Source organism: Lutra lutra, chromosome 7 (assembly GCF_902655055.1).
Source record: "Lutra lutra chromosome 7, mLutLut1.2, whole genome shotgun sequence".
NCBI lineage: Eukaryota > Metazoa > Chordata > Mammalia > Carnivora > Mustelidae > Lutra > Lutra lutra.
In genome coordinates, this window is record NC_062284.1 from 80,852,365 (window position 1) to 80,862,293 (window position 9,929).

At 37.5% G+C, this 9,929-nt stretch overlaps 1 non-coding gene across 1 annotated transcript; it reads left to right on the top strand.

Moving 5' to 3' along the window:
- Window positions 1–368: 368 nt before the first annotated feature.
- On the top strand, window positions 369–472 carry LOC125105799 (U6 spliceosomal RNA). Its single transcript, XR_007129058.1, has one exon. It is a non-coding gene; the product is annotated as a U6 spliceosomal RNA (small nuclear RNA).
- Window positions 473–9,929: the final 9,457 nt, after the last annotated feature.

Consider the following 9,929-nt stretch of genomic DNA (forward strand, 5'->3'; position numbering starts at 1 on the left):
TTATTCTGGGCTTCGTTAACAACAAAATTGGCTTAAGAAACCTCCCATGGATGAAAAGTTAATGCATTCTAATTAAATAAGGATTAAAGAGCCAATCAAAGTACCTTAGTTTTCATTCAGTTCAGTTACTGCCTAATGCACTTGGAGGCCAAATAATGTTACCTCCCCCCCACACTTAATTATCTTAACGTTCCCATCTATAAAATCATAATCATCAATCTGACAGATTTATAGCTAGTCTGAGGGCTTGTAAGGTTCTCAGAGGCATCAGGGTAACTGACCCTTGCCCTAATTCTGCAGCTCTGAGACCAGAAAGTCCGAGACCAGACTGTGCTAGCCTAAAGAGAATAAATACATTAAAAGGTGTGGTGCTTGCTTCAGCTGCACATCTACTAAAAATGGAATACTTCCAAGATTAGCATGACCCCTGTGCAAGGACGACAGGCAAATTTGCAGGATGTTTCATATTTTTAATAATGGAAAGAAAAAATAAAGGTGTGTTGATACTTATTTTACATGAGTCTCTATGGTCATTTTGTGTATTACCAAGATATCTGATCATAAAGATCCAGCTGAGCTTGGCGTTGGGGGGTGGAAGTGTTCTGCCTACTCCTCAGTGACACTTCCTACAAGTCCCAGTAGGCTCCTCACTCATTCGGACTTAATCCTGTACAATGACATTGAAGCCCTCTCCAGAAGACCCAGAGGTTTACACACCGTGCCTGTCATTGGAGAACATTTTTTTTTACTGTATAATTCTTCTACCTGCACTGATGGGATAAATACACCTTGACTTATTTCCTAGGTACTCTCTGTGTCTGGCCTCTCTGTTTCAGTCAGCTCTTTACAGTTGAGTTGATACCTCATCAACATGATGGTAAGTAACATGGGTTCACATATGCTTTGGAAATACAGAAAGTATTTCACAAATATGAGTGATTACTGACAACTGTCTAAAAGTTGAATTTTTTTATATTTTTTTAAGATTTTTATTTATTTATCTGACAGAGATCACAAGTAGGCAGAGAGGCAGGCAGAGAGAGAGGTGGGGAAGCAGACTCCCTGCTGAGCAGAGAGTCTGAAGCAGGGCTCAATCTCAGGACCCTGAGATCATGACCTGAGCAGAAGGCAGAGGCTTTAACCCACTGAGCCACCCAGGCACCCCTAAAAGCTGAATTTTTATCTTTAATATCTTTCCTATAATAAAATGGTATTTGCAATAGGCTCAAATTCAGACTCTATGGCTGCTTATAGGTTTTGGGTCTTTAGAGAAGTCACAATCTCTCAGAACCTGAGTACCTTTGACTGAAAAGTGGACATTCAATTATAATATTATCTATCTCATAAGGTTGCCATGAGGGCAAAAGATATGGGGAGTACACAGTGCTGTGCTCTACACTGAAGGTGGCTCATATTTGAATGTGAAATCAGTAACCCAAAATGTGAGAGAAGTAAATGAATTTAAAAGTTCTGGATCAGAATCTGCTATGTTGAAAATAACAGAAAATTGAACTCAAACTTCCTTTAATAACAATGGGAATTCATTGGCACCTGGACCTTAAAATCCATAGGAAATGTAAACCCCAGGCACTGTGCATGTAGGATCTGGCTAGACCTCTCTGCAGCTCTACTGACTCTGCCTGACTCCATATGTTGCCTCTCCCTCAGGTTGGCGTCTCCCCACCGTTGCAAGATGCATGCCAGCAGCCGCCAGGAAAACACACTTTCCCTTTAACCTCCTCGGAAGAAAGAACGTGATGTCTCACAACTAACAAGAGTCCCAGCTCCAGAGACCCTTGAACTAGCCAGTGTGGACAGGTGGCTGTCATTCACTGGTAGGTAAAACTGTGGAGACTCAGTAGACAGGTGTTATACATGGGGGAAGGTGATATGAATGTCACACAGACAACCACAATGTTCATTGTAGTAACATAATAAACGCTTAGTGGGTGACAATACAGTCCAAAGTTGTTGTTGTTTTAAGGAAATGAAATATCTATGAAAAAAACATTGAATTCTGAGGTTTCTTAGGATCCTCATGAGTCAGATGGCAAGGGGTAAGAGTGGGGTAGGATCTGACAAGATTTCTACACTTGTAGAAACCCCAAGGTATAAACTTGCTCAGGAGGAAGTCTACTGGCTCCTAAGAGCCCCAGAGCTGAGCACCACTGGCTTCAGGTCTGCTCTGAAGCCCCAGAGATAAGAATCATGGCAGTGTCCTTCCCTCCAACTCCTACAGATCTGAAATCAACTGGAGAAGCAGAAAAAAAACTTTCCAATGATGGGGAAGTTTGTGGAGTTTTTAAAAGATTTATCTATTTACTTGAGAGAAAGAGAGAGCTGGGGAGGGACAGAGGGAGAGAGAAAATCCTCAGGCAGACTCCTTGCTGAGCGTGGAGCCCGATGCAGGATTCAACCCCAGGCCTCAAGATCATGACCCAAGTGGAAACCAAGAGTCAGACACTGAACCACCAAGCCACCCAGGTGCCCTTGCTGGGAAAGTTTAAAAGGATGCAAGTTCCTCCTCTTACTCTTCCATGGGAAATCCACAAACACTCCCACCTACCCCTAGAAAGGCAAAAACACCAACACAAATGCCACCTCTGTTAAGAAAAAGAGTAAAAGCCCCAGGACAAACCTCTTACTGTGATTTCCCTTTTGCCTAAATAAAGCATTTGATTGGGTCTTGGGGCTCATTTGATTGTAAGGAACTGAAATCCACTCAAAGTACTTAAGCAAAAAGGGAATTTATTGGATGAGTACCAAGTATGTCCCAGCCAGCAAGTACAACTAGCCTCAAAAGGGAATACGGGCCTCTGGCTGGCTCAGTTGGTGGAACGTGTGACTCTTGATCTCAGGGTTGCAGATTTGAGCCCCATGCTGGGTGTAAAAATTGCTTAAGAATAAAAATTGTTTTAAAGGGCAGGAGATGAATTCACTTGACTGGGAAGTAAATGCCCATTTGCTTTACTCTTCTCTCTGCCATGACCAACCCACTGGGCTTAACTTGCCCATGGATCAGGTTTGGCCTTATATTTTCCTTACTCAAGAGTCACTGCTACAATGCTAAGTAGTTCCTATAAACCAGTTTCAAATTTCTGGGAGAAAGAGCCCACAGTTGCATGTAGGTTCAGGTAGACACCTGAACCTTGGCCAAACAATAAGGTCATTTAGTAACATCTGTTGCATGCCAGGACAGGTATTATCCATCAGCTGAGAGTGAGGGGAGTGAGCAGGAAGCTCAAAATGACCTATATGCACATGTTAGACATGTCATTCCTTTTGTCTTCTAGTAAAGTATAGTCAGTGTTACATGATTTCACAAAAACATCAGCAACAAGTAGAGGAGCAGAGACTAAGTCTAGATAACTAATCTCTCAGGTTGGCCCCATTCTATCTTTGTATGTACTCTTCATACAGCATAATTTCTTAGTGCTGCATTTTCCCCACCTGCCAAATAAAGATAATCATACTTGTCCTTATAACTCATAGGATTATAGAGAGGATAATAAATAATTGATGTGAAAATACTTTAAAACATTAAAATAATATTATTTATACTCTGCACACTATAAAGCATCTCTTTTGAACCCTAGCTCAAAAACCCCCCTCTTTCTAAGGAAATACAAGTTCAAGGATTGTTCATCAAATCAGCCATTTTGCGTTAACCGCCCCCCCCCAGGTAGAAACACATCTTACGTCTTTCCCATAACTGTGTGGTTCAATCTTTTATAGTTACACGGTTATAGCACATACATACTAGACAGATGTGCAGGAGAGCAGAAGAGATTACAGAAAGACAGAAAAATAAAAACAGAAGCAAAAAATAGCAACAAAGTAAAAACAATAAAGAAACCTCACCCCCCAAAAAACAAAAATAAATATGATAATAACAGTCTGCAGTGATACTGTTCCTTGTCCACAAAAAAAAAAAAAAAAAAAAAAAAAAAGGAATGGAAATAGGCTGCAAATGAGGAATTTAAGTTCAATCTGAGAGGAATCCCTGGGAATGAGGGCTGCTAAGCATTCCCTGTGAACAAAAGTATGGGGTTACTCCTTCCCATGCAGGGGATGATGCATTCTTTTGACCAGAGGATTCTGTTGCATTCACCTTTGTTTTCCCAGCAGCCAGCCTGTGCCTGTTACTGTAGGTGCTCAGTCCATATTGTTGAGGACCTGGATGTTCAGAGATAGAGAAGGAGCTATTCTTGTCCATTCTCTGAGTGTAAACCTCATTTTGATCTTGATTCAGCGACTAATCCATTTCTAAATAAAATTAATAAGATAACTGAAGCAATGTACACCCAAAGTGGCTATGATAGTAAGGAATTAATACTTTTTTAGGTATGACAATCCTAGTGTGGTTATATTTGAAAAGAGAATCCTTAGAGAAAGATCTTTAAAGATTAAACATTATGATATCTGGGACTCCTTCAAAAGAATCAAGAGTAAAGGCATAAAAGAAACAAAAATGGCCATAAATTGATCATTGTTCAAGCTAGGTAATAGATAAAAAAGTGTTCCCTACAATATTGTGTCTACTTTTTGCACATGTTTGAAATTTTCCATAGTACCTTTTTAAAAAAGGAAAGAAATGTAAAACACAACTCATGGGTTTAAGGCATAATCTGAATTAGCTTTGGTCACGTAACAGATTTTATTACAATTATAACACTGTTGATCTTAAATAGTTCAATCTAAAAACAGCTAAAACTTGTGTTGTTCTTCTATCAACCATTAAAATGATTCCCAGTACCAATTAAATTTCAAATTAATTGTGGCTTTTCGGGGTAATATAAAGCTCAGCAAATCTCATTGCTATGTTTGTCATACTTGGTGCAGCATTCTTATTAAAGATATTCTTTAGTGTGAAATGTTGGCTAAGCAATTTAAATAAATTTTATTTTAACATTTCTAAAGATATTGGCCAAATCTTCAATCATGCTTTCTGCTTCCAAAGATTGAAGAAATTGTCAAGTAAAGCATTTCTATATGTTCTTTACAACTGCTGTGGTTGAAGACAATGGCCTTTACATATGTTCCAAATCAGCATTCTTTTTATAACTCAGTTCCAGAAAAAAAATTTGTTTTCTGAGGAGGATAAATCCTTTTAATCATTTATAAATAGTGTGTGTGTGTATATATATATATATATTTATGTGTGTATATATATATATATATATATATATAAATTTTTTTGTCTCACTTTCCATGAAACTCAAAGCTAAATTCAAGTATTCCCTGCTTTTTTATGCATCCCCCTTTCCTTTTATATGGTTTAAATATTTTTTATATTTATGAGTCACTTATTATAAAACTGTATCCTTTAGAATTAGTAATAACTTAAGTCATTGGTGCATATTTCATTTACATTTTAACACCTTTCAAATTAGTATGCATCTTACAATCAATATAAAACAGTTTTTTTCTTATTTAAAATTACATTAATAATGATGAATCATATTTTATTGCAGCTCAGATTTGCAAAATATTAAAATGTCTTCCACAATTATTCTGTAACATGAAAATACTATCACAGCAGAGCAGTAAAAACTAGGGATGGAATTAAGTCTTATTAAATACTTCAATTCATATATGCTAAATATCAGGGAGCTCTCATGCCTGACTTTAAAATTAATGTGTAATAAGGAAGAAGAAGATGGCAGCAGAGTAGGACCCTAGACTCACCTTATCCCATGAATACAACTAGATAATATTAAATAATCCTAAATACCCCAGAAATTGACCTGAAGACTGGCAGAACAAACTCCACAACTAAAGGTAGAGAAGAGGACACATCAAAGAAGGTAGGAAGTGCAGAAACATGATTTGGGAGAGAAGTAGATCCTGGCGGCTACTGTGGAGAGGGAGCTGTGGTTGCAGAGGGATGAGAAACAGAGTAGCAAACAGGGGAGTGCATGGGGAAGATGACTCCCCAAAGCAACTGGCTTAGAAAGCAAGGGAGGCTGAATTTCATGGCTTCTTGCAACCAACAGAGCTTAAAGCCCGGAGTTCGAAAGGTCAGTGGGCTGGGCTCTGGGAGAGACTGGAGGCATTGGGGCTGCTCTTGGAGAGAAGGGGAGGCAAACAGCTTGCAGGCATACAGCGTGAAAACAGCAATCTGAGGAGCGCCTGGGGCACATAGTGGAGAGGTTATTTGCTCTTCTTGAGTCAAGTCCCAGAGAGGCAGCATTCACAAAGTGGCCATTCTGGGAACAAAGGAATAGGAAAGAAACAGTGAGGTATCCCTCACCTATCCCTCAGCATAAGCATAGGGCCACCTGTGGGAAAAAGTTCAGTACCGACACTCAACTTACACCAAGCCCTGCCCCCAGTGCTGTGCTGGAACTCTCCCTCCCAGTCATGTTTGCCTGAGGCCCGGTGCACCAGACCTCTTCCCCAGAAGACCAGCACAAAACCCTGCTCACACTATGTCTCCCAATAGGGGAGTTTTGCAGAGTCTCAGTTCTGGCAGTGGTGACAACAAGTGTCATTTCACAAGCAGACCAGAGCACACCTAGTTAAAATGCACCACATTCAGAGACAAAACACTGCCCCCAAAAGGCAAAGAGAGTTTCTTCAGATGACTGGCCTAAAGGATAAAGCAGCCAGACACAATAGCAGAGTACACAGAGCACACATTGGAGACACTCCAGGAAGCATCAGGCCCTGGGGAATAGGGGACACTATACTGTAGGAGACTACAGGAACTCTTCTTCATAAATCCATTACCCTCAATAACAAGATATGTAGCTAGATGACTTTCCTAAAACACTGAAACAGGCACAGAGACTTAGACAAAATGAGAAGACAGAGGAATTTGTCCCAAATGAAAGAAAAAGGCAAGGCCACACTCAAAGATCTAAGTGAAACAGATATAAGTAACATGGCTAATGGAGAATTTAAATAATGATCCTAAGACTCAAGAATAGAGTGGAGGGCATCAGTCAGACTATTGGCACAGAGATAAAGAATACATAGCAGAGATAAAGGACTCAATAAATGAAATGAGAAACACTCTTGAGGGAATGAACTGTAGACTGGAAGAAGCAAAGGAATGAATTAATGACCTATAAGACAGAGTAATGGAAAGTAATCTAGCTGACCAAAAGAGAGAAAAAAGAATTACGCAACATGAGAATAGACTTAGGTAACTCAGTGACTACATACATACATAAACACCCCAACTGTAATTACATTCATATTATAGGAGTCCCAGAAAAAGAAGAGAGAGGGGAAAAAGGGCAGAGAATTTATCTGAAGAGACAATAGCTGAAAACTTGCCTCATCTGGGGAAGGAAACACATATCCAAATGCAGGAGGCAGAGAAAATTCCCATCAAAATCAACAAAAGCAGAGCCACACCAAGACATATTGTAATTAAAATAGCAAAATTTGGTGACCAAAATATATATACAGTAAAAGTAGCAAGAAAAAAAGAAGACAGTTACATACAAAGGAAACCCCATAAGACTATCAGCAGATTTTTCAGCAGAAACTTTCTAAGCCAGAAAGGAATGCCATGATACATTCGAAGGGCTGAAGAGAAAAATTTGCCACCAAGAATGCTCTATCCATCAAGACTATCATTCAGAATAGAAGGAAAGATAAAGAGCCCAGACAAGTAAACACTAAAAAGGGTTCATCATCACTAAATCAGCCCTGCAAGAAATATTAGACAGGACACTTTGAGTGGAAAAGAAAGACCAAAAATGACAGTATGAAGGTAGGAAACACAAAAGCAGTAAAAATGATTATTTCTGTAAAAATTAATCAAGGAACTCATAAAATAAAAGGATTTAAATATGACCTAAAACATGGGGAGAGGTAAACAATGGGTTTAAACTTAAACAATCATCAGCTTAATATAGACTCTTATATGCAGAAGATATTATACACAAACATAATGGTAACCACAAATCAAAAACTGCCACTATGAAAGAATAAAGAGAAAGAAATCCAAATATATCACTAAGGAAAACCAGAACACCATGAAAGAGCAAAAGACAAGAAAGGAACAGAGAAGGACTACAAAAACAACCACAAAACAAGTAACAAAATGGTAATGAATACATATCTACCAGTAATTTCACTGAATGTAAATGGACTAAAGACTCCAATCAAAAGGTGGGTAACAGGATAAATAAAAAACCAAGGCACACTTCTATGCTGCCTACAAGAGATTCATTTCAGACTTAAAGACACCTGCAGATCAAAAGTGAGGGGACAGAGAAATATTTATCATGCAAATGGATGTCAAAAGAAAGTAGGAATAATGATAGTTATATCAGACAAAATAGACTTTAGAAAAAAGACTATAACAAGAAACAAAGAAGGGCACCATATCATAATAAAGGGGAAAAGCCAACAAGATATAACAATTATTAATATTTGTCACTCAGTGTGGGAGCGCCCAAATACATAAAACAGTTAACAAACTTAAAGGAACTAATCAATAATAACATAATAATAGTAGGGTATTTTAATAACCCCCTCACATACATCAACAGACAGATAATCTAAACAAAACATCAGCAAGGAAGCAATGACTTTGAATGACAAACTGGATCAGATGAATTTAAAAGATATATTCAGAACATTCCATGCTAAAATAGCAGAATATACATTCTTTTCAAGTGCACATGGAACATTCTCCAGAATACTATTAGGTCACAAAACAAGTCTTAAAAATTTTTAAAAGATCAAAGTCATACCATGTGCCTTTTCTGAATACAACATTACGGAACTACAAGTCAACCACAAGAAAAAAAATTTGGAAAGATCATAAATACATTGAGACTAAATAACATTCTACCAAACAATGAATGGATCATCCAGGATATAACAGAAAAAATAAAGAAGTACATTGAAACAAATGAAAATGAAAACACAATGGTCCAAAACCTTTGGGATGCAAAAGAGGTTCTAAGAGGAAAGTTTATAGCAATAAAAGGCCTACCTCAAGAAGCAAGAAAAATCTCAAATAAACAACCTAACCATACATCTAAAGGAGCTAGAAAAAGAACAACAAATTCGGACTAAAGACAGCCAAAGGAAGGAAATAATAAATATTAGAGCAGAAATAAATGATGTAGAGATTTTAAAAAACAATATAATAGATCAATGAAACCAGGAACTTGTTCTTAAAAAAACTCAATAATATTGATAAGCTCCCAGCCAGACTCATCAAGAGAAAAAAAGAAAGGACCTAAATTTAAAAAATTACAAATGAGAGAGGAGGAATAATAGCCACCACCACAGAAATACAAGAAATTATAAAAGAATATTATTTAAAATTATATGCCAACAATTAGACAATCTAGAAGAAAAGATAAATTGCAAGAAACTATACTGAAACAGGAAGAAATAGAAGATTTGAACAGACTGATAACCAGCAAAGAAAATGAATCAGTAATCAAAAATCTCTAAACAAACAGAAGTCTAGAGTCAGATGACTTCAAAGGTGAATTTTAACAAACATTTAAGGAAGAGTTAATACCTCTTCTTCTCAAACTATTCTAAAAAATAGAAACGGAATAAAAACATCCAAACTCATCAGGCCAGCAATACTGATTCAAAACCAGACAAAAACTTGACTAAAGAGAACCACAAGCCAATATCTCTGATGAACATGGATGCAAAAATTCTCAACAAAATACTAGCAAATTGAATTCAACAGTACATTAAAAGAATCATTCACCATGATCAAGGAGGATTTATTCCTGGGCTGCAAGGTGGTTCAATATTCACAAATCAATCAATGTGATATATTACATTAATAAAAGAAGGATAAGAACCTAATCCTCTCAAAAGCTGAAAAAAAAAAAGCACTTACAAAGAACAACATTCATTCATGATAAAAAAAACCCTCAATGTAAGGGCATAGGGAATATACCTCAGCAAAATGAAGGTGATATGTGAAAAACCAC